The sequence below is a fragment of the Triticum dicoccoides genome, chromosome 6B, assembly GCF_002162155.2.
Source record: "Triticum dicoccoides isolate Atlit2015 ecotype Zavitan chromosome 6B, WEW_v2.0, whole genome shotgun sequence".
Lineage (NCBI taxonomy): Eukaryota > Viridiplantae > Streptophyta > Magnoliopsida > Poales > Poaceae > Triticum > Triticum dicoccoides.
This window is the reverse complement of record NC_041391.1, coordinates 60,158,779-60,177,054: the sequence shown is the minus strand read 5'-3', so window position 1 is coordinate 60,177,054 and position 18,276 is coordinate 60,158,779.

Here is an 18,276-nt window from a genome sequence, read left to right as displayed (position 1 = left end):
CCCTTGTGTGTCCGGGCTGATTCCATGTCGCCAATCCTGTTCTGCGTCAAAGTTAGTTTGTAAAGGCAAATACTTGGAGGCAACTGAACGTCCTCTTGTGGTTGGTCCAAGGGTTCCTGATCGGACCCTGGTTAACCCGGCCATTATACCGTGAAGTAGCGCGGACTCTTTAGTTGGTGTCTGGATAGTCGGCTGTCATATCAAAATTTTGATAGGCATGCATGACTCGGTACTCTGGCAGCTGTATGATTTCCGCTCTAAGGGCGTGGTTCGGCCTTGCCGATAGGTGTGATTATATCACACGGTGTTGGCCTAATGGTTTACCACGTGGAATCTAGTCGACGTGGTTCATCCCGTTAGCATATGGTAAATTACCGTAAGAGGGGAAGGTGCCGAGGAATTATTCTTTGGCATGGCAGTTTTTGGTGTTCCGAAGACAACCGTTATAGTGGTGGGCCAGTAAAACTTGGCCTTTGCACCTGGCATATTTTAGAAGATGTTATTTGTGGTTTCATACCCGCGGGGGCTTTATGTGAGATAGAGCCCCCAGACTATTAGGTCTAGAGGTACTGCAATTGAATTGCTGTGGTTGATGTGATCGGGAGGGATCAGCCGTACTTTTATGATCTAGAGGATCTTTTGACTTTGCCATTGTTGGAATCCTCCCCTTATTGTTTCCGGCACATGACCGGCCACTTTGTTTTGAGGATCCGACATTCTCTATTGGTGTGCTTGGCTGTCCTTCTAGGTGTACAATGAATTTCACATGGTTGATCGAGTATGTTGCTCGGGCCGTATAGGCTTGAGCTGTTCTTTTTCCGCTGACCGGACTGGGAGTTGCTAGATTTGGCACCAACTTCCCTGACTTGACGTTTATGACAATTGCGCTGAGGCTTGAGGATGCTTCTTCGTGTATCCTTCGTATTGTCTTCGACCGTTGTGGTGTGTTGTCGTCGGGGTATGTGCCTTATGTTCTCCTGCTTAGGTTGGGGTAGCGGATGATGCCTTGTGTGCCCTTTGTCGGGGTGGTCGAGTTTGTATTTTTCGGTGGCCAAGACCTTGGTCCATCTGTCCACGAGCAAACCTTGGTCAGCTTTGAGCTGTTGTTGCTTCCTTTGCAGGCTCCTTGCCGTGGCTATGAGCCGTTGCTTGAAGCGAACTTGCTCCACTGGATCCTTGGGCACGCCGCATTCGGAATTGCCGAGGCTAATCTCGTCTTCGGAGGGGGGCATGTAGTTTCCCTCCTCCGGATATCCGTCCGTCGCCTGCTCGGCCTGCTCGAAGGCAGGCTGGTCGGGGTTGTATTCCTCTTCGGCACCATACGGATTGTTTTCGTCTCCTGGGCCGGTATGGCTGTGGCGGGGCTTGGGGTGGTGCCGACAGCGCCCATGCTTTGTTTTTCTCCCTGAGAGGTTATCCTCCGTTGCCTCATCGCCATTGGTTTCCTTCGGAGTGTCCACCATATATATATCGTATGAGGAGGTGGCTGCCCACCGCCCTGTGAGCGGTGGTTCCTATACTTCTCCTGCATCATCGTCCATACCGTCGATGTCTTCAGAGTTGAAGTCAAGGACGTCGGTTAGATCATCGATCGTGGCAATAAAGTGGGTGGTGGGTGGGTAACGAATTCCGTCGTCTGCTTCCCACTCGAGCCGGACATAGTTCGGCCAAGAGCCTTCTGACAAAGAGGGAGACTTTAATGAGTTCAACATGTCGCCAAAGGGCGAGTGGTGGAAAATATCCGCAGCGGTAAACTCCATAACTGGAGCCCAACCAGGCTTGGTGGGCTCGAGAGCGCGCGAACTGGAACCTACAACCGGATATGAGTCCGGGGGTCCGGAGCCACAGGCTTCCTTAGAAGTGAGGCCTGTGTTCGGCTCTACCGCCGATGAATGTGCGGCATGTGGGGCGAGGTCCATCCACCCGTCCGTGGGCCATGCAGTCTGCTCCGGATTTAGTTCCGGGGCTACTGTAGGGGTGATATCCCGAACATTGTCCGACAGCAGGTTTAAGCCATGCTCATCGTGACTGTCCAGTGCTCCTGGCACATGCCCGAATCCGTCGAAGATCAAGTCTCCGTGAATGTCGGCCGTGTAGTTCAAGTTTCTGAACCTGACCTGGTGGCAAGGGGCGTAGTTATCGATCTGCTCCAGATGTCCAAGCGAATTAGCCCGCAGTGCGAAGCCGCCGAACACGAAGATCTGTCTGGGGGAAAAGTCTCGCCCTGGACCATGTTGTTGACGATTGAAGGCGCCATCAAGCCTTGCAGCGACGACACAGAGGAACTTTCAATGAAAGCACCAATGTCGGTGTCAAAACCAGCAGATCTCGGGTAGGGGTCCCGATCTGTGCGTCTTAGGCTGATGGTAACATGAAGCAAGGGATACAATGTTTACCCAGGTTCGGGCCCTCTCGATGGAGGTAAAACCCTACTTCCTGCTTGATTAATATTGACGATATGAGTAGTACAAGAGTAGATCTACCACGAGATCGTAGAGGCTAAACCCTAGAAGCTAGTGTTGGAAATATGCCCTAGAGGCAATAATAAAAGGATTATTATTATATTTCCTTGTTCATCATAATTGTCTTTTATTCATGCTATAATTGTATTATCCGGAAATCATAATACACGTGTGAATACATAGACCACAATACGTCCCTAGTAAGCCTCTAGTTGACTAGCTCGTTGGTCAACAGATAGTCATGGTTTCTTGACTATGGACATTAGATGTCGTTGACAACGGGATCACATCATTAGGAGAATGATGTGATGGACAAGACCCAATCCTAAGCATAGCACAAGATCGTGTAGTTCGTTTTGCTAGAGCTTTTCCAATGTCAAGTATCTCTTCCTTAGACCATGAGATCGTGTAACTCCCGGATACCGTAGGAGTGCTTTGGGTGTACCAAACGTCACAACGTAACTGGGTGACTATAAAGGTGCACTACAGGTATCTCTGAAAGTGTCTGTTGGGTTGACACAGATCGAGACTAGGATTTGTCACTCCGTATAACGAAGAGGTATCACTGGGCCCACTCGGTAGTGCATCATCATAATGAGCTCAAAGTGACCAAGTATCTGGTCACGAGATCATGCATTACGGTACGAGTAAAGTGACTTGCCGGTAACGAGATTGAACGAGGTATTGGGATACCGACGATCGAATCTCAGGCAAGTAACATACCGTCTGACAAAGGGAATAGTATACGGGGTTGCTTGAATCCTCGAAATCGTGGTTCATCCGATGAGATCATCAAGGAGTATGTGGGAGCCAACATGGGTATCCAGATCCCGCTGTTGGTTATTGACTGGAGAGCCGTCTCGGTCATGTCTGCATGTCTCCTGAACCCGTAGGGTCTACACACTTAAGGTTCGGTGACGCTAGAGTTGTATGAATATGAGTATGCAGCAAACCGAATGTTGTTCGGAGTCACGGATGAGATCTCGGACATCACGAGGAGTTCCGGAATGGTCCGGAGGTAAAGAATTATATAAAGGAAGTGATGTTTCGCCCATCGGGAAAGTTTCGGGCTCACCCGGTATTGTACCGAGACCACCGGAAGGGTCCCGGGGGTCCACCGGGTGGGGCCACCTATCCCGGAGGGCCCCGTGGGCTGAAGTGGGAGGGGAACCAGCCCCTAGTGGGCTGGTGCGCCCCCTGCCCCCCCTGCGCCTAGGGTTGAAAACCATAGGGTGGGGGGCGCACCCCACTTGCCTTGGGGGGCACTCCACCCCCCAGGCCGCCGCCCCCTTGGGAGATTGGATATCCCAGGGCCAGCCCCCCTGGGGGCCTATATAAAGGAGGGCAGGGGGGAGGGCAGCCGCACCCTGTGTCTTGGCGCCTCCCTTCCCCTGCTACACCTCGTCCTCCTCCCGCAGCAGCTTGGCGAAGCCCTGCCGGAGTCCTGCTGCATCCACCACCACGCCGTTGTGCTGCTGGATTTTCATCAACCTCTCTTTCCCCCTTGCTGGATCAAGAAGGAGGAGACGTCATCCGCTCCGTACGTGTGTTGAACGCAGAGGTGCTGTCCGTTCGGCACTTGGTCATCGGTGATTTGGATCGCGGCAAGTACGACTCCATCATCACCGTTCTCTTGAACGCTTCCGCACGCGATCTACAAGTGGTATGTAGATGCAATCTCTCTCCTATGACTCATTGCTTAGATGAACTCATAGATGTATCTTGGTAAACCGTAGGAAAAATTTGAATTTTCTACAACGTTCCCCAACAGTGGCATCGTGAGCTAGGTCTATGCGTAGTTCTCTATTGCACGAGTAGAACACAATTTTGTTGTGGGCGTAGATCTTGTCAACTTGCTTGCCACTACTAGTCCTTTCTTGCTTCAGCGGTATTGTGGGATGAAGCGGCCCGGACCGACCTTACACGTACGCTTACGTGAGACAGGTTCCACCGACTAACATGCATTAGTTGCATAAGGTGGCTAGCGGGTGTCTGTCTCTCCTACTTTAGTTGGAGCGGATTCGACGAAAAGGGTCCTTATGAAGGGTAAATAGAAGTTGACAAAATCACATTGTGGTTATTCGTAGGTAAGAAAACGTTCTTGCTAGAACCCAATTGCAGCCACGTAAAAGATGCAACAAAAATTAGAGGACGTCTAACTTGTTTTTGCAGCAATTTTCATGTGATGTGATATGGCCAGAAGTTGTGATGAATGATGAATGATATATTGTGATGTATGAGATCATGTTCTTGTAATAGGAATCACGACTTGCATGTCGATGAGTATGACAACCGGCAGGAGCCATAGGAGTTGTCTTTATTTTTATATGACCTGCGTGTCATTGAAGAACGCCATGCAAATTACTTTACTTTATTGCTAAACGTGTTAGCCATAGAAGTAGAAGTAGTCGTTGGCGTGACAACTTCATGAAGACACGATGATGGAGATCATGATGATGGAGATCATGGTGTCATGCCGGTGACGAAGATGATCATGGAGCCCCGAAGATGGAGATCGAAGGAGCTATATGATATTGGCCATATCATGTCACTACTTTATATAATTGCATGTGATGTTTATTATGTCTATGCATCTTGTTTACTTAGAACGACGGTAGTAAATAAGATGACCCCTTATAATAATTTCAAGAAAGTGTTCCCCCTAACTGTGCGCCATTGCTAAAGTTCGTCGTTTCGAAGCACCACGTGATGATCGGGTGTGATAGATCCTTACGTTCACATACAACGGGTGTAAGACAGTTTTACACATGCAGTAACACTTAGGGTTAACTTGACGAGCCTAGCATGTACAGACATGGCCTCGGAACACAAGAGACCGAAAGGTCGAACATGAGTCGTACGGAAGATACGATCAACATGGAGATGTTCACCGATGATGACTAGTCCGTCTCACGTGATGATCGGACACGGCCTAGTCGACTCGGATCGTGTAACACTTAGATGACTAGAGGGATGTCAATCTGAGTGGGAGTTCATTAAATAATTTGATTAGATGAACTTAATTATCATGAACTTAGTCTAAAGTCTTTGCAAAAATATGTCTTGTAGATCAAATGGCCAACGCTCATGTCAACATGAACTTCAATGCGTTCCTAGAGAAAACCAAGCTGAAAGATGATGGTAGCAACTATTCGGACTGGGTCCGGAACCTGAGGACCATCCTCATAGCAGCCAAGAAAGATTATGTCCTAGATGCACCGCTAGGTGAAGCACCCATCCCAGAGAACCAAGACGTTATGAACACTTGGCAATCACGTGCTGATGATTACTCCCTCGTTTAGTGCGGCATGCTTTACAACTTAGAACCGGGGCTCCAAAAGCGTTTTGAGCGACACGGAGCATATGAGATGTTGGAGGACCTGAAAATGGTTTTTCAAGCTCATGCCCGGGTCGAGAGATATGAAGTCTCCGACAAGTTCTATAGTTGTAAGATGGAGGAAAACAGTTCTGTAAGTGAGCACATACTCAAAATGTCTGGGTTGCACAACCGCCTGTCCCAGCTGGAGATCAACCTCCCGGATGAGGCAGTCATTGACAGAATCCTTCAGTCGCTCCCACCGAGCTACAAGAGCTTTGTGTTGAACTACAATATGCAGGGGATGGTGAAGACCATTCTTGAAGTATTTCTAATGCTGAAGTCAGCAGAGGTTGAAATCAAGAAAGAACATCAAGTGTTGATGGTCAATAAGACCACTAAGTTCAAGAAGGGCAAGGTTAAGAAGAACTTCAAGAAGGACGGCAAAGATGTTGCCACGCCCGGTAAGCCAGTTGCTGGGAAGAAGTCAAAGAATGGACCCAAGCCTGAGACTGAGTGCTTTTATTGCAAAGGGAAGGGTCACTGGAAGCGGAACTGCCCCAAATACTTAGCGGATAAGAAGGCCGGCAACACTAAAGGTATATTTGATATACATGTAATTGATGTGTACCTTACCAGTACTCGTAGTAACTCCTGGGTATTTGATACCGGTGCCGTTGCTCATATTTGTAACTCACAGCAGGAGCTGCGGAATAAGCGGAGACTGGCGAAGGACGAGGTGACGATGCGCGTCGGGAATGGTTCCAAGGTCGATGTGATCGTCGTCGGCACGCTACCTCTACATTTACCGACGGGATTAGTTTTAAACCTCAATAATTGTTATTTAGTGCCAAGTTTGAGCATGAACATTGTATCTGGATCTTGTTTGATGCGAGATGGCTACTCATTTAAATCCGAGAATAATGGTTGTTCTATTTATATGAGAGATATGTCTTATGGTCATGCCCCGATGGTCAATGGTTTATTCTTAATGAATCTCGAACGTAATGTTACACATATTCATAGTGTGAATACCAAAAGATGTAAAGTTGATAACTATAGTCCCACATACTTGTGGCACTGCCGCCTTGGTCACATTGGTGTCAAGCACATGAAGAAGCTCCATGCTGATGGACTTTTAGAGTCTCTGGATTATGAATCATTTGACACATGCGAACCATGCCTCATGGGCAAAATGACCAAGACTCCGTTCTTCGGAACAATGGAGCGAGCAACCAACTTATTGGAAATCATACATACTGATGTGTGTGGTCCAATGAGCGTTGAGGCTCGCGGAGGATATCGTTATGTTCTCACTCTCACTGATGACTTAAGTAGATATGGGTATGTCTACTTGATGAAACACAAGTCTGAGACCTTTGAAAAGTTCAAGGAATTTCAGAATGAAGTAGAGAATCAACGTGACCAAAAGATAAAATTCTTACGATCAGATCGTGGAGGAGAATATTTAAGTCACGAATTTGGTACACACTTAAGAAAATGTGGAATCGTTTCACAACTCACGCCGCCTGGAACACCTCAGCGTAACGGTGTGTCCGAACGTCGTAATCGCACTCTATTGGATATGGTGCGATCTATGATGTCTCTTACCGGTTTACCGCTATCATTTTGGGGATACGCACTAGAGACAACTACATTCACTTTAAATAGGGCACTGTCTAAATCCGTTGAGACGACACCGTATGAATTATGGTTTGGGAAGAAACCTAAGCTGTCGTTTCTAAAAGTTTGGGGATGCAATGCATATGTCAAGAAACTTCAACCTGAAAAGCTCGAACCCATGTCGGAAAAATGCGTCTTCATAGGATACCCTAAGGAAACCATTGGGTATACCTTCTACCTTAGATCCGAAGGCAAGATCTTTGTTGCCAAGAATAGATCCTTTTTGGAAAAAGAGTTTCTCTCGAAAGGAGTAAGTGGGAGGAAAGTAGAACTCGATGAACTACTACCTCTTGAACCGGAAAGTAGTGCAGCTCAGGAAAATGTTCCTGTGGTGCCTACACCGACTGGAGAGGAAATTAATGATGATGATCAAGGTACTTCTGATCAAGTTGCTACTGAACTTCGTAGGTCCACAAGGACACGTTCCACACCAGAGTGGTATGGCAACCCTGTCCTAGAAATCATGTTGTTAGACAACGGTGAACCTTCGAACTATGAAGAAGCGATGGCGGGCCCAGATTCCAACAAATGGCTAGAAGCCATGCAATCCGAGATAGAATCCATGTATGAAAACAATGTATGGACTTTGACTGACTTGCCCGATGATCGGCGAGCGATAGAAAACAAATGGATCTTTAAGAAGAAGACGGACGCGGATGGTAATGTCACCATCTATAAAGCTCGACTTGTCGCTAAGTGTTATCGGCAAGTTCAAGGGATTGACTACGATGAGACTTTCTCTCCCGTAGCGAAGCTTAAGTCCATCCGAATCATGTTAGCAATTGCCGCATACTATGATTATGAGATATGGCAGATGGACATCGAAATGGCATTCCTTAACGGCTATCTTAAGGAAGAGCTGTATATGATGCAGCCGGAAGGTTTTGTCGATCCTAAGAATGCTAACAAAGTATGCAAGCTCCAGCGATCCATTTATGGGCTGGTGCAAGCATCTCGGAGTTGGAACATTCGCTTTGATGAGATGATCAAAGCGTTTCGGTTTATGCAGACTTATGGAGAAGCCTGCATTAACAAGAAAGTGAGTGGGAACTCTGTAGCATTTCTCATATTATATGTAGATGACATACTTTTGATGGGAAATGATATAGAATTCTTGGACAACATTAAGGCCTACTTGAATAAGTGTTTTTCAATGAAGGACCTTGGAGAAGCTACTTACATATCAGGCATCAAAATCTATAGGTATAGATCGAGATGCCTCATAGGTCTTTCACAAAGCACATACCTTGATAAGATTTTGAAGAAGTTCAAAATGGATCAGTCCAAGAAAGGGTTCTTGCCTGTATTGCAAGGTGTGAGATTGAGCTCGGCTCAATGCCCGACCACGGCAACAGATAAAGAAGAGATGAGCGTCATCCCCTATGCCTCAGCCATAGGATCTATTATGTATGCCATGCTGTGTACCAGACCTGATGTAAACCTTGCCGTAAGTTTGGTAGGAAGGCACCAAAGTAATCCCGGCAAGGAACACTGGACAGCGGTCAAGAATATCCTGAAGTACCTGAAAAGGACAAAGGACATGTTTCTCGTTTACGGAGGTGACGAAGAGCTCGTCATAAAGGGTTACGTCAATGCTAGCTTCGACACAGATCTGGATGACTCTAAGTCACAAACCGGATACGTGTATATGTTGAATGGTGGGGCAGTAAGCTGGTGCAGCTGCAAGCAGAGCGTCGTGGAGGGATCTACATGTGAAGCGGAGTACATGGCAGCCTCGGAGGCAGCGCATGAAGCAATTTGGGTGAAGGAGTTCATCACCGACCTAGGAGTCATACCCAATGCGTCAGGGCCGATCAAACTCTTCCGTGACAACACTGGAGCTATTTCCTTGCCAAGGAGCCCAGGTTTCACAAGAAGACCAGGCACATCAAGCGTCATTTCAACTCCATCCGTGAAAATGTTCAAGATGGAGACATAGATATTTGCAAAGTACATACGGATCTGAATGTCGCAGATCCGTTGACTAAACCTCTTCCGCGAGCAAAACATGATCAACACCAGAACTCTATGGGTGTTTGATTCATCACAATGTAACTAGATTATTGACTCTAGTGCAAGTGGGAGACTGTTGGAAATATGCCCTAGAGGCAATAATAAAAGGATTATTATTATATTTCCTTGTTCATGATAATTGTCTTTTATTCATGCTATAATTGTATTATCCGGAAATCGTAATAGACGTGTGAATACATAGACCACAATACGTCCCTAGTAAGCCTCTAGTTGAATAGCTCGTTGGTCAACAGATAGTCATGGTTTCCTGACTATGGACATTAGATGTCGTTGACAATGGGATCACATCATTATGAGAATGATGTGATGGACAAGACCCAATCCTAAGCATATCACAAGATCGTGTAGTTTGTTTTGCTAGAGCTTTTCCAATGTCAAGTATCTCTTCCTTAGACCATGAGATCGTGTAACTCCCGGATACCGTAGGAGTGCTTTGGGTGTACCAAATGTCACAACGTAACTGGGTGACTATAAAGGTGCACTACAGGTATCTCCAAAAGTGTCTGTTGGATTGACATGGATCGAGACTGGGATTTGTCACTCCGTATAACGGAGAGGTATCACTGGGCCCACTCGGTAGTGCATCATCATAATGAGCTCAAAGTGACCAAGTGTCTGGTCATGGGATCATGCGTTACGGTACGAGTAAAGTGACTTGCCGGTAACGAGATTGAACGAGGTATTGGGATACCGACGATCGAATCTTGGGCAAGTAACATACCGTCTGACAAAGGGAATAGTATACGGGGTTGCTTGAATCCTCAACATCGTGGTTCATCCGATGAGATCATCAAGGAGTATGTGGGAGCCAACATGGGTATCCAGATCCCGCTGTTGGTTATTGACTGGAGAGCCGTCCCGGTCATGTCTGCATGTCTCCTGAACCCGTAGGGTCTACACACTTAAGGTTCGGTGACGCTAGGGTTGTATGAATATGAGTATGCAGCAAACCGAATGTTGTTTGGAGTCACGGATGAGATCTCGGACATCACGAGGAGTTCCGGAATGGTCCGGAGGTAAAAATTATATATAGGAAGTGATGTTTCGGCCATCGGGAAAGTTTCGGGGTCACCCGGTATTGTACCGGGACCACCGGAAGGTCCCGGGGGTCCACCGGGTGGGGCCACCTATCCCGGAGGGCCCCGTGGGCTGAAGTGGGAGGGGAACCAGCCCCTAGTGGGCTGGTGCGCCCCCCTGCCCCCCCTACGCCTAGGGTTGAAAACCTTAGGGTGGGGGGCGCACCCCACTTGCCTTGGGGGGCACTCCACCCCCCAGGCCGCCGCCCCCTTGGGAGATTGGATCTCCCAGGGTCGCGCCCCCTGGGGGCCTATATAAAGGAGGGTAGGGGGGAGGGCAGCCGCACCTGTGTCTTAGCGCCTCCCTTCCCCTGCTACACCTCGTCCTCCTCCCGCAGCAGCTTGGCGAAGCCCTGCCGGAGTCCTGCTGCATCCACCACCACGCCGTTGTGCTGCTGGATTTTCATCAACCTCTCTTTCCCTCTTGCTGGATCAAGAAGGAGGAGACGTCATCCGCTCCGTACGTGTGTTGAACGCGGAGGTGCTGTCCGTTCGGCACTTGGTCATCGGTGATTTGGATCGCGGCAAGTACGACTCCATCATCACCGTTCTCTTGAACGCTTTTGCACGCGATCTACAAGTGGTATGTAGATGCAATCTCTCTCCTATGACTCGTTGCTTAGATGAGCTCATAGATGTATCTTGGTAAACCGTAGGAAAAATTTGAATTTTCTGCAACGTTCCCCAACAGTGGCATCATGAGCTAGGTCTATGCATAGTTCTCTATTGCACGAGTAGAACACAATTTTGTTGTGGGCGTAGATCTTGTCAACTTGCTTGCCACTACTAGTCCTTTCTTGCTTCAGCGGTATTGTGGGATGAAGCGGCCCGGACCGACCTTACACGTACGCTTACGTGAGACAGGTTCCACCGACTAACATGCATTAGTTGCATAAGGTGGCTAGCGGGTGTCTGTCTCTCCTACTTTAGTTGGAGCGGATTCGACGAAAAGGGTCCTTATGAAGGGTAAATAGAAGTTGACAAAATCACATTGTGGTTATTCGTAGGTAAGAAAACGTTCTTGCTAGAACCCAATTGCAGCCACGTAAAAGATGCAACAACAATTAGATGACGTCTAACTTGTTTTTGCAGCAATTTTCATGTGATGTGATATGGCCAGAAGTTGTGATGAATGATGAATGATATATTGTGATGTATGAGATCATGTTCTTGTAATAGGAATCACGACTTGCATGTCGATGAGTATGACAACCGGCAGGAGCCATAGGAGTTGTCTTTATTTTTATATGACCTGCGTGTCATTGAAGAACGCCATGTCAATTACTTTACTTTATTGCTAAACGTGTTAGCCATAGAAGTAGAAGTAGTCGTTGGCATGACAACTTCATGAAGACACGATGATGGAGATCATGGTGTCATGCCGGTGACGAAGATGATCATGGAGCCCCGAAGATGGAGATCGAAGGAGCTATATGATATTGGCCATATCATGTCACTACTTTATATAATTGCATGTGATGTTTATTATGTCTATGCATCTTGTTTACTTAGAACGACGGTAGTAAATAAGATGACCCCTTATAATAATTTCAAGAAAGTGTTCCCCCTAACTGTGCGCCGTTGCTAAAGTTCGTCGTTTCGAAGCACCACGTGATGATCGGGTGTGATAGATCCTTACGTTCACATACAACGGGTGTAAGACAGTTTTACACATGCAGTAACACTTAGGGTTAACTTGACGAGCCTAGCATGTACAGACATGGCCTCGGAACACAAGAGACCGAAAGGTCGAACATGAGTCGTACGGAAGATACGATCAACATGGAGATGTTCACCGATGATGACTAGTCCGTCTCACGTGATGATCGGACACGGCCTAGTCGACTCGGATCGTGTAACACTTAGATGACTAGAGGGATGTCAATCTGAGTGGGAGTTCATTAAATAATTTGATTAGATGAACTTAATTATCATGAACTTAGTCTAAAGTCTTTGCAAAAATATGTCTTGTAGATCAAATGGCCAACGCTCATGTCAACATGAACTTCAATGCGTTCCTAGAGAAAACCAAGCTGAAAGATGATGGCAACAACTATTCGGACTGGGTCCGGAACCTGAGGATCATCCTCATAGCAGCCAAGAAAGATTATGTCCTAGATGCACCGCTAGGTGAAGCACCCATCCCAGAGAACCAAGACGTTATGAACACTTGGCAATCACGTGCTGATGATTACTCCCTCGTTTAGTGCGGCATGCTTTACAGCTTAGAACCGGGGCTCCAAAAGCGTTTTGAGCGACACGGAGCATATGAGATGTTGGAGGAGCTGAAAATGGTTTTTCAAGCTCATGCCCGGGTCGAGAGATATGAAGTCTCCGACAAGTTCTATAGTTGTAAGATGGAGGAAAACAGTTCTGTCAGTGAGCACATACTCAAAATGTCTGGGTTGCACAACCGCCTGTCCCAGCTGGAGATCAACCTCCCGGACGATGCAGTCATTGACAGAATCCTTCAGTCGCTCCCACCGAGCTACAAGAGCTTTGTGTTGAACTACAATATGCAGGGGATGGTGAAGACCATTCTTGAAGTATTTCTAATGCTGAAGTCAGCAGAGGTTGAAATCAAGAAAGAACATCAAGTGTTGATGGTCAATAAGACCACTAAGTTCAAGAAAGGCAAGGGTAAGAAGAACTTCAAGAAGGACGGCAAAGATGTTGCCACGCCCGGTAAGCCAGTTGCCGGGAAGAAGTCAAAGAATGGACCCAAGCCTGAGACTGAGTGCTTTTATTGCAAAGGGAAGGGTCACTGGTGCATAGTTCTCTATTGCACGAGTAGAACACAATTTTGTTGTGGGCGTAGATCTTGTCAACTTGCTTGCCACTACTAGTCCTTTCTTGCTTCAGCGGTATTGTGGGATGAAGCGGCCCGGACCGACCTTACACGTACGCTTACGTGAGACAGGTTCCACCGACTAACATGCATTAGTTGCATAAGGTGGCTAGCGGGTGTCTGTCTCTCCTACTTTAGTTGGAGCGGATTCGACGAAAAGGGTCCTTATGAAGGGTAAATAGAAGTTGACAAAATCACATTGTGGTTATTCGTAGGTAAGAAAACGTTCTTGCTAGAACCCAATTGCAGCCACGTAAAAGATGCAACAACAATTAGATGACGTCTAACTTGTTTTTGCAGCAATTTTCATGTGATGTGATATGGCCAGAAGTTGTGATGAATGATGAATGATATATTGTGATGTATGAGATCATGTTCTTGTAATAGGAATCACGACTTGCATGTCGATGAGTATGACAACCGGCAGGAGCCATAGGAGTTGTCTTTATTTTTATATGACCTGCGTGTCATTGAAGAACGCCATGTCAATTACTTTACTTTATTGCTAAACGTGTTAGCCATAGAAGTAGAAGTAGTCGTTGGCATGACAACTTCATGAAGACACGATGATGGAGATCATGGTGTCATGCCGGTGACGAAGATGATCATGGAGCCCCGAAGATGGAGATTGAAGGAGCTATATGATATTGGCCATATCATGGCACTACTTTATATAATTGCATGTGATGTTTATTATGTCTATGCATCTTGTTTACTTAGAACGACGGTAGTAAATAAGATGACCCCTTATAATAATTTCAAGAAAGTGTTCCCCCTAACTGTGCGCCGTTGCTAAAGTTCGTCGTTTCGAAGCACCACGTGATGATCGGGTGTGATAGATCCTTACGTTCACATACAACGGGTGTAAGACAGTTTTACACATGCAGTAACACTTAGGGTTAACTTGACGAGCCTAGCATGTACAGACATGGCCTCGGAACACAAGAGACCGAAAGGTCGAACATGAGTCGTACGGAAGATACGATCAACATGGAGATGTTCACCGATGATGACTAGTCCGTCTCACGTGATGATCGGACACGGCCTAGTCGACTCGGATCGTGTAACACTTAGATGACTAGAGGGATGTCAATCTGAGTGGGAGTTCATTAAATAATTTGATTAGATGAACTTAATTATCATGAACTTAGTCTAAAGTCTTTGCAAAAATATGTCTTGTAGATCAAATGGCCAACGCTCATGTCAACATGAACTTCAATGCGTTCCTAGAGAAAACCAAGCTGAAAGATGATGGCAACAACTATTCGGACTGGGTCCGGAACCTGAGGATCATCCTCATAGCAGCCAAGAAAGATTATGTCCTAGATGCACCGCTAGGTGAAGCACCCATCCCAGAGAACCAAGACGTTATGAACACTTGGCAATCACGTGCTGATGATTACTCCCTCGTTTAGTGCAGCATGCTTTACAGCTTAGAACCGGGGCTCCAAAAGCGTTTTGAGCGACACGGAGCATATGAGATGTTGGAGGAGCTGAAAATGGTTTTTCAAGCTCATGCCCGGGTCGAGAGATATGAAGTCTCCAACAAGTTCTATAGTTGTAAGATGGAGGAAAACAGTTCTGTCAGTGAGCACATACTCAAAATGTCTGGGTTGCACAACCGCCTGTCCCAGCTGGAGATCAACCTCCCGGACGATGCAGTCATTGACAGAATCCTTCAGTCGCTCCCACCGAGCTACAAGAGCTTTGTGTTGAACTACAATATGCAGGGGATGGTGAAGACCATTCTTGAAGTATTTCTAATGCTGAAGTCAGCAGAGGTTGAAATCAAGAAAGAACATCAAGTGTTGATGGTCAATAAGACCACTAAGTTCAAGAAAGGCAAGGGTAAGAAGAACTTCAAGAAGGACGGCAAAGATGTTGCCACGCCCGGTAAGCCAGTTGCCGGGAAGAAGTCAAAGAATGGACCCAAGCCTGAGACTGAGTGCTTTTATTGCAAAGGGAAGGGTCACTGGAAGCGGAACTGCCCCGAATACTTAGCGGATAAGAAGGCCGGCAACACTAAAGGTATATTTGATATACATGTAATTGATGTGCACCTTACCATTACTCGTAGTAACTCCTGGGTATTTGATACCGGTGCCGTTGCTCATATTTGTAACTCACAGCAGGAGCTGCGGAATAAGCGGAGACTGGCGAAGGACGAGGTGACGATGCGCGTCGGGAATGGTTCCAAGGTCGATGTGACCGTCGTCGGCATGCTACCTCTACATTTACCGACGGGATTAGTTTTAAACCTCAATAATTGTTATTTAGTGCCAAGTTTGAGCATGAACATTGTATCTGGATCTCGTTTGATGCGAGATGGCTACTCATTTAAATCCGAGAATAATGGTTGTTCTATTTATATGAGAGATATGTCTTATGGTCATGCCCCGATGGTCAATGGTTTATTCTTAATGAATCTCGAACGTAATGTTACACATATTCATAGTGTGAATACCAAAAGATGTAAAGTTGATAACTATAGTCCCACATACTTGTGGCACTGCCGCCTTGGTCACATTGGTGTCAAGCACATGAAGAAGCTCCATGCTGATGGACTTTTAGAGTCTCTGGATTATGAATCATTTGACACATGCGAACCATGCCTCATGGGCAAAATGACCAAGACTCCGTTCTTCGGAACAATGGAGCGAGCAACCAACTTATTGGAAATCATACATACTGATGTGTGTGGTCCAATGAGCGTTGAGGCTCGCGGAGGATATTGTTATGTTCTCACTCTCACTGATGACTTAAGTAGATATGGGTATGTCTACTTGATGAAACACAAGTCTGAGACCTTTGAAAAGTTCAAGGAATTTCAGAATGAAGTAGAGAATACACGTGACCAAAAGATAAAATTCTTACGATCAGATCGTGGAGGAGAATATTTAAGTCACGAATTTGGTACACACTTAAGAAAATGTGGAATCGTTTCACAACTCACGCTGCCTGGAACACCTCAGCGTAACGGTGTGTTCGAATGTCGTAATCGCACTCTATTGGATATGGTGCGATCTATGATGTCTCTTACCGATTTACCGCTATCATTTTGGGGATACGCACTAGAGACAACTACATTCACTTTAAATAGGGCACCGTGTAAATCCGTTGAGACGACACCGTATGAATTATGGTTTGGGAAGAAACTTAAGCTGTCGTTTCTAAAAGTTTGGGGATGCAATGCGTATGTCAAGAAACTTCAACCTGAAAAGCTCGAACCCAAGTCGGAAAAATGCGTCTTCATAGGATACCCTAAGGAAACCATTGGGTATACCTTCTACCTTAGATCCAAAGGCAAGATCTTTGTTGCCAAGAACGGATCCTTTTTGGAAAAAGAGTTTCTCTCAAAAGGAGTAAGTGGGAGGAAAGTAGAACTCGATGAAGTACTACCTCTTGAACCGGAAAGTAGTGCAGCTTAGGAAAATGTTCCTGTGGTGCCTACACCGACTGGAGAGGAAATTAATGATGATGATCAAGGTACTTCGGATCAAGTTGCTACTGAACTTCGTAGGTCCACAAGGACACGTTCCACACCAGGGTGGTATGGCAACCCTGTCCTGGAAATCATGTTGTTAGACAACGGTGAACCTTCGAACTATGAAGAAGCGATGGCGGGCCCAGATTCCAACAAATGGCTAGAAGCCATGCAATCCGAGATAGAATCCATGTATGAAAACAAAGTATGGACTTTGACTGACTTGCCCGATGATCGGCGAGCGATAGAAAACAAATGGATCTTGAAGAAGAAGACGGACGCGGATGGTAATGTCACCATCTATAAAGCTCGACTTGTCGCTAAGTGTTATCGGCAAGTTCAAGGGATTGACTACGATGAGACTTTCTCTCCCGTAGCGAAGCTTAAGTCCGTCCGAATCATGTTAGCAATTGCCGCATACTATGATTATGAGATATGGCAGATGGACGTCAAAACGGCATTCCTTAACGGCTATCTTAAGGAAGAGATGTATATGATGCAGCCGGAAGGTTTTGTCGATCCTAAGAATGCTAACAAAGTATGCAAGCTCCAGCGATCCATTTATGGGCTGGTGCAAGCATCTCGGAGTTGGAACATTCGCTTTGATGAGATGATCAAAGCGTTTGGGTTTATGCAGACTTATGGAGAAGCCTGCATTTACAAGAAAGTGAGTGGGAGCTCTGTAGCATTTCTCATATTATATGTAGATGACATACTTTTGATGGGAAATGATATAGAATTCTTGGACAGCATTAAGGCCTACTTGAATAAGTGTTTTTCAATGAAGGACCTTGGAGAAGCTACTTACATATTAGGCATCAAAATCTATAGGTATATATCGAGACGCCTCATAGGTCTTTCACAAAGCACATACCTTGATAAGATTTTGAAGAAGTTCAAAATGGATCAGTCCAAGAAAGGGTTCTTGCCTGTATTGCAAGGTGTGAGATTGAGCTCGGCCCAATGCCCGACCACGGCAACAGATAAAGAAGAGATGAGCGTCATCCCCTATGCCTCAGCCATAGGATCTATTATGTATGCCATGCTGTGTACCAGACCTGATGTAAACCTTGCCGTAAGTTTGGTAGGAAGGCACCAAAGTAATCCCGGCAAGGAACACTGGACAGTGGTCAAGAATATCCTGAAGTACCTGAAAAGGACAAAAGACATGTTTCTCCTTTATGGAGGTGACGAAGAGCTCGTCGTAAAGGGTTACGTCGATGCTAGCTTCGACATAGATCTGGATGACTCTAAGTCACAAACCGGATACGTGTATATGTTGAATGGTGGGGCAGTAAGCTGGTGCAGCTGCAAGCAGAGCGTCGTGGAGGGATCTACATGTGAAGTGGAGTACATGGCAGCCTCGGAGGCAG